Consider the following 8,770-nt stretch of genomic DNA (forward strand, 5'->3'; position numbering starts at 1 on the left):
CAAAATATTTTCTCGTCTGTAACTAACCGTTCCTAAACATTTCTGATATTTTCTCGACTTGTAATGACCCTCTGACGTCACTAAAACCACACCCCTGTTGGTTCTTTCAACCAATCAGGACTTCCTAAAAGTGACCGGAAGCAGAACTCTTTAAAAGTCGACACTTCCTAGTTCCAGTTAGTTGAGTTCTGGAGTAGTTGGTTGGTTGGGTCCGTGACTTCTTCTGGTTCTGATGGAGTTCGGCTGGAGTTCCTAGGAGTTCTTCCGAGTCTAGTTGGGATTATGGAGCCTTCCACATCTGAGTGGAACCTCTGACGGACTCACAGCTCGCTGTGAGTTCACCAGGGAGATGAGCGTGTTGTTGAACGGAGTACCGTCACTACTTCAGACGATTCTTAGCCATCCTAAGGAGATGCTGAAAGGTAGCGTTGAAATGGAACTCCGTACCAGGAGCTGACCTATCTTCTGCAAAGGTAACAAGTCGCTTCACTACCTAGTTTACCGGGGCTGAGCTGGGGTCAGATGAAGGGTGCCATTCCTCGTCAACACACTTTCCTCATCCATCATTTTCTCTCCATTTAAACTCCTTCATTTCCCATCTTCCAACTTCTATCTTGCCAGTAATTAATCCAGATATCTTCAGAAATGTCGGTTGTTTTTATTAAGTAAAACGTGCCAAGTTTTATTAATCAGAGCCTATCAGTATAAAGTGTACAATGTTTTGATGTTAATTTTTGATTCTGTTAATAAATTACCACATTTATTTTGATAGGTCAAAGAAAATTAACGTCTCATGTCACTGATTAAACCATCTACAACACAGTACCTCTGTCACATACTGTATCTGTCAAGTAGCTCGAAAAAGTGAGAACCCGTCATTAAAAAATTGACTGTAGTGGAGCTCTGAAGCTAACTGAAGCTAACCTAGGCTTAGCATACTACAATCTGGTGGCCCGACGTGGTCTCTAAAGAGCTTCTCGTGACCCGCTATCCTCCCCTTTAGACATTTTGTGGTCGTACGAATGTTTAAAGAGGTGTCAATTATATGTGACGGAGTCTGTGTCATTGAGATGGATGCTGAGTGTTGGCATGAAAAGGTCCGAGTTTTGAGCTTGATACAGCATGATTCTGCTTGTGGTGTTCAGAGAGCTGAAAGTAACGTCAGTGTGTTCATTTTAAAGCTGAAATTTGTACATCTGTTGTGTAACTGAGGCTCGCATGCTGTAGTAAAACGCTTTATTCTGTTTAAATGTTAGCAGAGAAAGGGGGTTCTGTCTGACCCGGTTCTGCTGTCTGACTCAGTTCTGATTCGTTGAACGAGTCATGTTTTGAATGAATAAAACGCTGTTTTGAAGCTGAGCGCCATCTCAGACCACTGTTTAAATGCTGATCTGCTAAGTTTTCAACAGTAAATTGTGCATTTTGGAGGTTTAATGGGCGATTGTTGACCGGACTTTTTCAGGCTAACTGCTAACTGCTAGCTGGAATCACGAGCTGTGATTGGTTGAAAACCGCTGTTTGGGTCACTCTGATTCGCTAAGAAACGGGTGACGTGTCTGCGTTCACTCCCTCTGATGTCAGATTGTAAAACCCACCTCATTGCGCACTTGTCTATAAAGTCACGTGACCCCAGAAATGAATCTCGATTCAACCGAAGCCTCCTCTGTGTTTAAAATCACTAAATGAAGCCTGCCACTGTTCCCTAAACTCATGTTTCATGCAAAAAGTCGTGCTTGTCAAAAGACGCCTCGTTTAAGCTTTAAATCCGTTCAGAAAATGCTGATTTGACCGTGTTCGATCGTATGCTACATCTAGCTAACGGCTAAACAACCAGATATCAACAGAACAATCCACAGGAAGTTGTCATAGACTGTTGCTGGTATAAATAAGCTTACACCACCACCTGCTGTTGAAAGAGGAGTTTAACGGTTTTCCTGAAGGGGGACTGATAATTTCCTCTCATTTTTTTTTCTTTTTGTTCATCCAGCCTGGTTTATGAGTGACTGTTTTAAATAGCGAATTTCTGGTATATAGAACTGCTTAAAAAGCATTTGAAAACTAAAGTTGCTGTGAGACTTTAGAAAAATTGCAGGTTTATTTAATTTTGAGTGCTTTAGAGTAAATGAACTCACTTCACTGTTCACTTGAATCCAAATATTTACCTGTTAAAATCTCTGAAGTTGGTGACTGTTTAACCAGATAAGTGCTGAACAGTGCATAACCATGGCAGATGTGACAGAAAAGAATATTGATCCTTGTGTGATGGATTGGTTAGAGAGAGCGTTGGCGCTACTCACAGAATCCTTAAATCCATATGGTGAACAGGTGGACAGCATGAACTCAAAAGAGTTATTGGACGAGCTGAAGGATGTTGTAGAGAGTGTGACCTCTACAGCCAGAACAAAGTCAAGCTATGACCAGTTGGCTAAATTGGCGCTCTTATTGAAAGCAACATTCTATGCTGTGGTAAACAAGGCTGACGACCTTGAAATAAGGTTGAACAGCGAAAAAGAGGAGTACCTCAAACTCATGGCACAGTCTAAATTTGATCAGGAGACCCGTGCGAATGAGTTACAACGTGACAGAGAGCTCTCACAAGCTCAGCTGTCATTACAAGCTCACTCATATGAGGAGAAGATGAGGGAGGGACATATTAAGTGCCAAGCACTGTGTTTAGATAAGGAGGTGTTACAACAACAGTTGCAGCTCACATCAAAAGCTCTGAACGAGTGCAGATTGGAAAAAAGCGGCGTTGGTCGAACAAGGCGTGCGTTTGCAGAGTGAATGTCATACATCACAGGAACGCTTAAAAGCCTGTGAGGCGAAACTAGCCATAGCAACAAATGAGATTTTTGACGTGGGGCGGGGTTGTCTGGAACTCAAAGACGAACAAGGTCAGAGTCCAGGTCACCCACCACCACCTCAGAAGGATTTTGCTGCACCTCCTGCTCTTAATCCACTTCCGTCACCTCTACATGAGTCTAGCGACACACCTCTATGTGCCATTTTGATTCTTACGATACCGATAAAACAGCCTTTGCTCCCAATTTCAGATTTGCACAAAATTGCAAAGTATGTCAACCGATTTGAGCCAGGGCCGTTGGGTTCAACTGACACTAAGGCCTATCTGGACAACCTTGACTTCCAATTAAGAAGATATCCCAACGCTACAGTTGAGGTTTGATCAGGCTCACTTCATCCAGGACGGTGTTTTCCTTCATAGAGTGTCAACCTGATGAAACAAGAAAGGATTACCGCCTGTTATGTGCTACTCTTATGAAAGAGTATTCACCTTGCACGGGACCTGGCGGGTATCCAGCCGCCGACAAGGTGGTGCAAGGTAAGAATGAGGACCCCAGGGCATATTATTCCAGGATTTTGCAGGCTTATTTTGGTTACAGGAACGAGGCCAACATGGAGGAAGAAGAACTGTTTAAGTACGTGTTCAGCAAAAATCTCCACCCTGACATAAGGATGTCAGTGCAAATGATGGCTAATTTCAAAGAGAAATCCATCAGTGAGATAAAAAGTTGTGCTGTGAATGTCTTTGAAGCACATTCACAGGCCAAAACACCCTTTGAGGTGTACCCAGGTGAGAGGATTCCTGCCCAGTCATTGGAATTGGAAGGGACGAGAGCTTCGACTCCCCCTCCCAAAAAAGGCGAGAGGAAACGAGGTTTCCCAGCAGCCAAACAGGTGAGTGCCCCCTGGTCCAGACGAGATCCTAAACGGTTTCTCAAGGAACCAGAGGATGAACGATCATACCAGAAGGGGGGTGAACGACCTAAGGGTAAAAAGTATGGCACCAAAAGTGACCCATACAACCAGGGATCCCACTGGGAACCCCAAAGGGGGGGTACTTTTTCCCCACCACGTCGAGCTGAAAAGCCTGAGACGAAAAAGAAACAGCAGCAGGTCCAGAAAAAGAACCACAATCCTCTGAGCTCAGACGAGACACACAGTGTAGTCTAGTTGGTTGTTAGACTTGTTGGATGGTGTTGCCACGGACAAACAACCTAACGCTTTGTTTGGTGATATCATTGCTGATAAGTCAGAGCACACAGACAACACCGTTACTGCTGTCACAGACAGTCACCATGACGCTGTTGTTGTAAACTCTGACACACCCTCACCTGAGATGGGGGGGGGGGTACAATCACACGTCACCGACGGTAACCCGTCACAAACTGAAACCTCAGCAGCAGCAATAGCTGTGTTAACGGTTCAGGGTGACACAAACAACAATGTTGCCGCTGTCATGGACAGCCACCAGAACCTTGTTGTTACAAACAATGAGAGCCCCTCAACACACAGTGAGCGGGTGATCTCATACATCAATGACGGACGCCCGTCAAAAGCCGAACTCTCAGGAGCAGCAGCAGCTGCACCAACGGTTCGGAAAAACCAGGATTACACAGGTAAAGGTGAACGTAAGAAGAAACGTCGGCCAAAACCTACAAGGTTCCTGTATAGCCTGATCAGAAAGGGGGTTGCTAATAAAGCTTACCTGTCAATCAAGTCAAGTCAAGTCAAGTCATATTTATTTATAGAGCACAATTTAAAACAGATAGACTGTTATCAAAGTGCTTAACACTAAGGGTAACACTGAGAAATAAAAAGCAGTAAGAATATACCTTAAAAAATTAAAACAACAGCATTAAAATGAAGACATGGAACAAGATATACTAAATCAACTCACACAGTATGAAACACCAGAGAGAACAGATATGTTTTTAGCAGGGATTTGAACACAGGAAGGGAGGTGGCATGCCTAATGTTGGGGGGTAGGTTGTTCCACAGTTTGGGACCCAGGACTGAAAACGCCCGATCTCCTCGGAGCTTCAGTCGTGTTTTTGGAACAACCAAAAGCAGCTGATCGGATGATCTCAGAGCCCGAGAGGGAACATATGGTTCCAGTAGCTCAGAGAGGTAGATGGGTGCGAGGCCATTTAGGCACTTATAGGTCAGGAGGAGAATTTTGAAATCAATCCTAGTTCTCACAGGAAGCCAGTGTAGGGAGGACAGAACTGGTGTGATGTGCTCATACCTCGGTGTACCGGTTAAGAGCCGAGCTGCAGCATTCTGGACGAGCTGTAGCCGTGAGATGGAGGCCTGGCTGACCCCAGCATACAGTGAATTATAATAGTCCAGGCGGGTTGTGATGAATGCATGGACTAGTGTCTCAAGGTCGGGTCTAGACAGCACTGGCTTGAGCTTAGCTACCTGCCGCAGTTGGAAGAAGCTTCTCTGCAGAACTGAACTGATCTGTTTGTCGAACTTAAAATCCGAGTCAAAAACCACTCCAAGGTTTTTAACAGAGTGCTTCAGATAAGGCTGAAGGGAGTCCAGGTTCACAGGATAAGAGGCGGCAGCTGAGCTAGGGCTAAAGACAATGACTTCAGTCTTCTGGTCGTTAAAACTTAGAAAATTTGAAGCCATCCATGTCTTAATGTCATCCAGACATTTGAGGAGAGGGTGGACGGAACAAGCACTGGCTGGTTTCAGTGGCAGGTAGATCTGACAGTCATTGGCGTAGCAATGGAATGGAATACCATGTTTTCTTAGGATCGACCCCATCAGAACCAGATAAAGTGAAAATAGAAGGGGTCCGAGAATCGAGCCCTGTGGGACACCGCAGGAAAGAGGCATTGAAGTGGATAGATTTCTACCCACCTTCACACAAAAACTCCTGTCAGAGAGGTATGAGCGGAACCAGTCTAATGCAGCACCTGTAATCCCAACCCAGTGTTCAAGCCGAGAGATGAGGATACTGTGGTCAACAGTATCGAAAGCGGCAGTAAGATCGAGGAGTACAAGAGCCACAAAATGGCCAGAATCATTTGCTGTTAAAATGTCATTACAAACCCTAACCAAAGCTGTTTCGGTGCTGTGGAGCTGCTTGAAACTAGACTGAAAGACCTCAAAGATTTTGTTCTCAGTTAAAAACTGATTTAACTGAGTAAAAACTACTTTTTCCAGGATTTTGGACAGAAAGGGGAGTTTTGAGATTGGCCTGTAATTTGAGCAGGGTGAAGGGTCAAGACCAGGTTTCTTAATTAACGGTGTGACTACTGCATGTTTGAACGCCTCTGGGACCACGCTTGTAGCAATACTACTGTTTAGTATTGTTAGAACAGCAGGCCCAATCGCTGGTAGAACCTGTTTGAACAATGCTGCTGGGATGGGGTCCAATGGTGATCCTGATGGCTTCATGTGACCAGCAGCTTTGTTTAACAATGGGAGTGTGATTGGTTTGAATTGCCTGAAAGTAGCAGAACACGAAACAAAAGCTGATGGGTCGACTAAGGAGCGGGGGATGGAGGCCCTGATCAACTCCACTTTGTTAACAAAGAATTTAGTGAAGTCATTGCAGGTGTCAACAGAGGCCTCCATACATGAATACGAAGGGACATTTAGAATGGAATTTACTGTTGTGAATAGGGCGCGGGGGTTGTGTCTATTTGAGTTGATGAGTTGGGAGAAATATTTGTTTTTTTTCAGATTTGACAGTGTTCTGGTAATTTTTTTAAACAGGTTTTGAGCAAAATGAAAGAAACCTGGAGATGGTCCTTTTTCCACTTGCGCTCAGCTCTCCTGCACAGGCGTCTCACTGTCCTGGTGGTCTCATTCATCCATGGGTACTGGGCTCTCCTTGATTTCCTGACTTTTAGTGGGGCCACCAGATCCAAGACCTTAGTGCAGGTCACATTGTGGTTACTAAGCAGCTCCTGAGCACCGACACAGGCAGAGGTTTCAGGTGTTGTAGCAGCAGTGGTAATAAAGGCAGAGGAAAAACGAGCAGCAGTTGAAGGGTTAAATATACGACAGGTTCTGGGTGGAGCGGGAGATTTAGAGACATGAGCAAGAGGTATTACAAATGAGATTGGTTTGTGATCAGACATGACAGCATCCCCAATTTCCAGATTTAACACAGAGACACCACAAGACAGAACAATATCAAGAGTGTGACCCTGATGGTGTGTGGGGCCGACAACATTTTGCACCAGGTTTAAAGAGTGGATCAGATCTAAAAAGTCCTGAACCAAAGGCTTTTCAGGGCAACAGACGTGCACATTGAAGTCCCCTAGAATCAGCACACGGTCGTATTTTAACAGTATTGCAGTGAGAAAGACAGACAGTTCACTGATGAAGCCTGTGGAGGATTTGGGCGGTCGATAAAGCACCACAATCAACATGGGGTTGGAGCGGCCCAGTTCAAAATGTAGCAGTTCAAAGGTCTGAAAAGATGGTGTCTGTAACAGTCTGCATTTCCAGATTTTCTTAAAAACAGCCAACACTCCTCCACCTCTTCCACTTGAAGGAGTCCTCACACGTGAAGCCCTACTGGATGGTGGAGCCGACATGACTATTATGTCAGCTAAACTGTTTGAGGAGCTCAGGACTGCCACTAACGGTGTTCACAGGGACATACCTCTCATAGAATGTGCTATAGGGCTGTAGGGCCTCGCAGAGGCGAGGACAACCCTGACAGCTAGAGCTATGGTTCACATGCAGGTTGGCGAGATGACACTATACCACCCAGTATATGTGTCTATGGTTGACTCATTCCCATTTTTGGTCGGCCAGGATTTTATAAATCGCTTTGATGCGATTATAGATTATGGTACACAGACAATGTGGGCTAGAGTGAGCAAACCCCTGCCAATACTCATGCCTCCTGAGACAGTCACAGACTGCCCAACAGCAGGCACTGTAGAAGGCACCGAGGACCTCTCGACAGAGAACACAATCCCGGTAAGTTATCCTACAAAAGCATGTGGAACCAAAAACACCCAACCGGTGAACCCGACTCTGACTGAAGTACAAAGCCTCCTCTGCGAGCTGAAACAGTCAGGGCCCACCAAATACTACCTACCATTGGTAGTTCAAGGTGTAGAGATCCAAGGATCCCACACAAAAGATGCTGTACTGTCGTCGGAGACAGATAAACCAGCTATTAAGGACGGAGCCATGGACGGCCCTCAGAGGTCCTATGACCCCTCCTGGCTGCTCGCAACTCTGCCAGTACAACCTACAGCTGAGGTAAGGGCAGTCACACGTGCACAGGCCACAGCCAAGCCGGCTGACAACACAGTCTCTGTACAACCCGTGCTGACTGACCCAGACATCATCCAACTTCAGAAGTTGGATCCTGCAATAAACTCGATAATGCTGTATTTGACTGACCCAGAGAAAAACACTCCGCCTGAAGTCAACCTGGAATCCAATCCAGGCCTTAAAGTCCTCTTTCAGCTGCGCAACCAGCTAAAACTACTCAAGGGCAACCTAACTTTAGCTCATGGAGCGACGTCCTCACCCGTGTTCGTGGTCCCTCATGACCGAAGGGGGGTGACGTTAGTTAGGGTAATGTTACCAGACGCGATAACGTGATCAAATCTGACATTCAGAGTGAGTGACGCACCGAAACGTTGTTTTCTAGTTGCTTAATCACTACTTTTGTCAATGTTGAAAAGTTGTTTTTCTGGTTGCTTATTCACTGTTTTTGTCGATGTTGAGACATCGTTTAATTGGTTTTTGGTATTGTTTCTGAACACAATAGCAAGAATGAATTTTGTGTGTATTTAAGTTAGAGACTAAGAGGACTTTAACTATGCCAACATGCAGTTCATTTGTTAAAATGCAATCTTTGCGGAGTCAATGTAGATTAATATTAATGCTACCTCAAGAACCATAAACTTCATTGGTCTCACAACGCTTAAGCCGAACCTACTCGAACAATCCTATTCGGGGGGGGGGGGGGGGGGGGGGG

General features: G+C 45.2%; 1 protein-coding gene across 1 annotated transcript in view; it reads left to right on the forward strand.

The window, feature by feature from the left end:
* LOC119426016 (collagen alpha-1(I) chain) overlaps positions 1-8,770 on the forward strand; it is a 62,062-nt gene that overhangs the window by 301 nt on the left and 52,991 nt on the right. The gene's annotated exons all lie outside the window — the stretch shown is intronic.

The sequence above is a fragment of the Nematolebias whitei genome, chromosome 19, assembly GCF_014905685.2.
Source record: "Nematolebias whitei isolate Nwh7 chromosome 19, NemWhi1, whole genome shotgun sequence".
NCBI classification, from domain to species: domain Eukaryota; kingdom Metazoa; phylum Chordata; class Actinopteri; order Cyprinodontiformes; family Rivulidae; genus Nematolebias; species Nematolebias whitei.